The sequence below is a fragment of the Meles meles genome, unplaced genomic scaffold (genome assembly GCF_922984935.1).
Source record: "Meles meles unplaced genomic scaffold, mMelMel3.1 paternal haplotype, whole genome shotgun sequence".
Taxonomy (NCBI): domain Eukaryota; kingdom Metazoa; phylum Chordata; class Mammalia; order Carnivora; family Mustelidae; genus Meles; species Meles meles.
The window spans coordinates 632368-637295 of NW_025721616.1; positions in this window are offsets into that span (position 1 = coordinate 632368).

Consider the following 4928-nt stretch of genomic DNA (forward strand, 5'->3'; position numbering starts at 1 on the left):
GACATATTAAAGAGGATTCTTTGAATGGAAAGGAAAGACCATAAACGAGAGCATAAAACAAAACAAAACAAAACAAAAACAAAACACAAAATAAGTGAAAATAAGTATTTCTGTAAAAACCAGTCAAGGGATTCATAAAATAAAAGATGCAAAACATGGCACCACACATCTAAAATGTGGACTTGGGGGGAGAGGAACTAAAAAATAGGTTTCAACTTCAGCAACGATATATCAAGTTAATATAGACTGTTATATGCAGAAGATGTTATATATAAACCTAATGGTAACCACAAATCAAAAACTAACAAGAAATATGCAAAGAAAAAAGAGAAAGGAATCCAAGCACATCACCTCCAGCCAAGAAATCATAAAAGAGAGACCAAGGGACGAAAGGAACAGAGAAAATCTATAGAAACAAACACAAAACAAGTAACAAAATGGCAATAAATACATACCTATCAATAATTACTTCACATGTAAATGCACTAAACACTCCAATTAAAATATACCAGGTGACAGAGTGGATTTAAAAACAACAACAACACAACACCCACCTATATGCTGCCTCCAAGAGGCTAATTTCAGGGAAAAACAAAAAACAAACAAAACCAACCTTGCAGATTGAAAATGAGGGGATGGAAAAACATTTATCATGCAAATGGGTGTCAAAAGAAGAGCAGAGTAGCAATACTTATATCAGACAAAGCAGACTTTAAAACAAAGACTGTAACAAGTTTCAAAGAAGAACACTATATAATAATAAAGAGGACAGTCCAATAAGAGGATATAGCAATGGGAAATATTTGTGTGCACACCATGGGGGAGCAAAATATATAATGCTGCTAATACAAGGCATAAAGGAAATAATTGATAATAATAATAGAAGGGGATTCTAACACCCTACTTACATTTATGGACAGATAATCCAAACATAAAATCAACAAGGAAACAGTGGCCTTGAATGACACACTGGACCACATGGATTTAACAGACATATTTAGAACATTCCATCCTAAAACAGTAGCTTTTCAAATGCATACAGAACATTCTCCAGAATAGACTACACATTAGGCCACAAAACAAGTCTCAACAATTTAGAAAAATCTGTCATATCATGTATCTTCTCTGGTCACAATGATAGGAAACTAAAAATCAACCACAAGAAAAAAATCTGGAAATAACACAAATACACAGCGGTTAAATACCATGCTCCTAACAATGAATGGGTCAACCAAGAAATCAAGGAAAAATAAAAAGTTACATGGCAACGAATGAAAATGAAAACAGAATAGTTGAAATTCTTTGGGATTCAATAAAAGTGGTTCTAAGAGGGAGGTTTATAGCAATACAGGCCTACCTCGAGTAGCAAGAAAATTCTCAAACAACCTAATAACCTTACTCTAAGGGAACTACAAAAACAAAACAAAAATAAACCAAATCCAGCAAAAGGACAGAAATAATAAAGAATTAGAGTGGAAATAAATGATATAGAAATTAAATAACAACCAATACAATGGAATGGATCAATAAAACAAGGAGCTGATTCTTTGAAAAAATAAAGTTGATAAACCTCTAGCAAGACTCATTAAAAAAAAAAGAGGACTCAAACTCACTAATGAAAAAGGAGAAATAAAAACCAAGAACACAGATATTATAAATATTAAATTATGAAAACCTTAATGATAACAAATTGGATACCTTAGAATGGATAAATTCTTAGAAACACATAACTAACCAAAATGAAAGCAGGAAGAAATGAAGAAACAGAAAATATGAACAGACCAATTACCAGCAATAAAACTGAATCAGTAATCCACAAATTTCCAAAAAACAAAAGTCCAGGACCAGATGGCTTCACAAGAAAATTCTACCAAACATTTAGAGAGGCTAACACTCCTTCTTCTCAAACCATTCCAAAAAATACAAAAGGAAGGAAAACTTTCAAATTCTTTCTCTGAGGCCAGGATGGCCCTGATACCAGAACCAGATAAAGGCATGACAAAAAAGAAACAAACAAAACAACAAAAAACTACATTACTATGATGCACAAATCCTCAGCAAAAATATAGCAAACTGAACCCAACAATACATTAAAAAATACACCACAATCAAGTGGGATTTATTCCTGGAATGCAAAGGTGGTTCAACATTTGAAAAACAACCAATATAGTACATCACATCAATGAGAGAAGGACAGAAACCATATAATCATTTCAACAGATGCAGAAAAAGCACTTGACAAAGCACAACGTTCATTCATGATAAAAATCTTTTGCAAAGTAAGACTAGAGAGAACACATCTCAAAATAATAAAGGCCTTACATTAAAAACTCACAGCCAGCATCATACTCAAAACTGAGAGCTTTTCTGTTAAGGCCAAGAACAAGAAAATGATGTCCACTCTCACCACTTTTATTTAATATAGTACTAGATGTCTCAGCCATAGCAATTAGACAACATAAAGAAATAAAAGGCATCCAAATTGGTAAGGAAGAAGTAAAACTCTTGGTATTTGCAGATGTAGTGTGGTAATCTATATGTAGAAAACCCTAAGGACACCACCCAAAACTGCTATAACTGATAAATGAATCCAGTAAAGTTGCAGGATATAAAAACCCATGTACAGAAAACTGTTGCATTCCTATACAATCATAATGAAGCAGCAGAAAATAAATTAAGAAAATGGTCCCATTTACAACTGCACCAAAAACAATAAAATATCTAGGAATTAAACATAACCAAGAGGTGAAAGATATATACTCTGAAAATTATCAAGCACTGGCAAAAGAAATCCAAGCAACACAAAGAAATTGAAAGGCATTCCACGCTCATGGGTTGGAAGAATGTATACCATTAAAATGTATATACTAGTCCAAGAAATTTACAGATTTAATGCAATCTCTATCAAAATACCAACAGCATTTTTCACAGAAATGGGACAAATGATCCTAAAATGTGTACGGAACCCCAAAGACCTCAAATAGCAAAGCTATCTTGAAAAAGAGAAAATAAAAGTGGAGGAATCACAATTCAGATTTAAAGTTATAAAGCAGTAGAAATTAATCCAGTTTGGTACTGGCATGAAAATAGACACACAGATAATGGATTAGAATAGAAAAGCCAGAAACAAAGCAATGATTATCTGGACAGTTAATCTTTGGCAAAGGAAGATGAATATGTAATGGAAAAAAAGACAGTCTCTTCAAACAATGGTATTGGGAAAACTGTACATCTACATGCAAATGAATGAAATGGGACCATTTTCTTTTACCATATAGAAAAATAAACTCCAAATGGATTAAAGACCTAAATATAAGACATGAAACCATGAAAATCCTAGAGAAGAGCAAAGAGCTGCTATAGCAACTTCTTACTGGATATATCTCTGGAGGCAAGGGAAAAAAAAAGGCAAAAATACACTATTGGGGTCTCATCAAAATACAAAGCATTTGCATAACAAAGGAAATGATCAAATAAAAATAAAAGGCCACCAATTGAAAGGGAGAAGATATTTGCAAATGACATATCTGATAAAGGGTTCTTATCAAAAATATGTAAAGAACCCATACAACTCATTACCCCAAAAAAACAAATATTACAAAAAAAAATAGAAGACATGAACAGACATTTCTCCAAAGAAGACATCCAAATGGCCAGCAGACATATGAAATGATGCTCAATATCACTTATCAGGTACATGCAAATCAAAACTACAACGAGCTATCACCTCACACCTGTCAGAAGGGCTAAAATCTACAAGAAACAAGTGTTGGCAAGGATGTCGAGAAAAAGGAACTCTTGGGCACTGTTGGTGAGAATGTGAACTGTTGCAGCAACTGTATGAAACAGTAGGGCAGTTCCCCCCAAAATTCAAACAGAAATACCCTACAATCTAGTAATTGTACGATTTGGTATTTACCCTCAAAATACAAAAGCACTAATTCAAAGGGATACATGCACCTCTAGATTTATTCAGCATTATCTACAATAGTCAAATTATGGAAGCAGCCCAGTGTCCATCCACAGATGAATGAATAAAGATAAAGTGATGTTTACATATACAGCAGAGTATTACTCATCCATTAAGAAGAATGAAATCTTGCCATTTGCAATGACATGGATAGAGTTAGAGGGTATAATGCTAAGTGAAATAATTCGGTCAGAGAAAGACTCACTCATATGTGAAATTTAAGAAATAAAAAAGGCACAAAGGAAAAAAAAGAGAGAGAGAGAGAAATAGAGACAAACCAGGAGACAGAGTATGAAGAACAAACTGACATTTATCAGAGGAAAGGTGAGTGGCAGTATGGGTTAAAAAGGGTATGGGGAATAAGAACATACTTATTTCAATGAAAATAAAATAAAACAGGGGCACCTGGTTGGCTGAGGTGGTTAAGCATCTGCTTTAGCTTAGGTCATGATCCCAGAGTCCTGAGATAGAGCCCTGTCTCAGGCTCCCTGCTCACCAAATAAAATCTTAAAAAATAAAAAAAATAAAATAAAATAATAAAAAAATAAAGTAGTGCTTAGCACAAAGTTGTCTAGATATAGATATGGATATAGATAGATACATAGATAGATAGATTGCATGCATTTTTTTTTAATTTAGTCCTCTTAACACCATATGAAGTATTACTAACTTAGGACTTAGGTGTACAGGTAAAGAAAGGAAGACCAGCAAAAGTCAGCTATGTGCCAATGATAACAACCAGAAAACAGATGATCTGGGATTTGAGCCGAAGACTGCATCTGCCAGATGCAAAAGGCTACCTGCCCCACTGCCTATTCTTCCAATCTGCCTAATCCCCCACCCAGTTCTGTGACAGTATGTATACTCTATATGTCATTTGATACAATGATTTTAAATTTGTCATTCAATGCATTTTTGTTAAATGCCAAATTCAAGGTTATTTCCTTATTTCATTCAT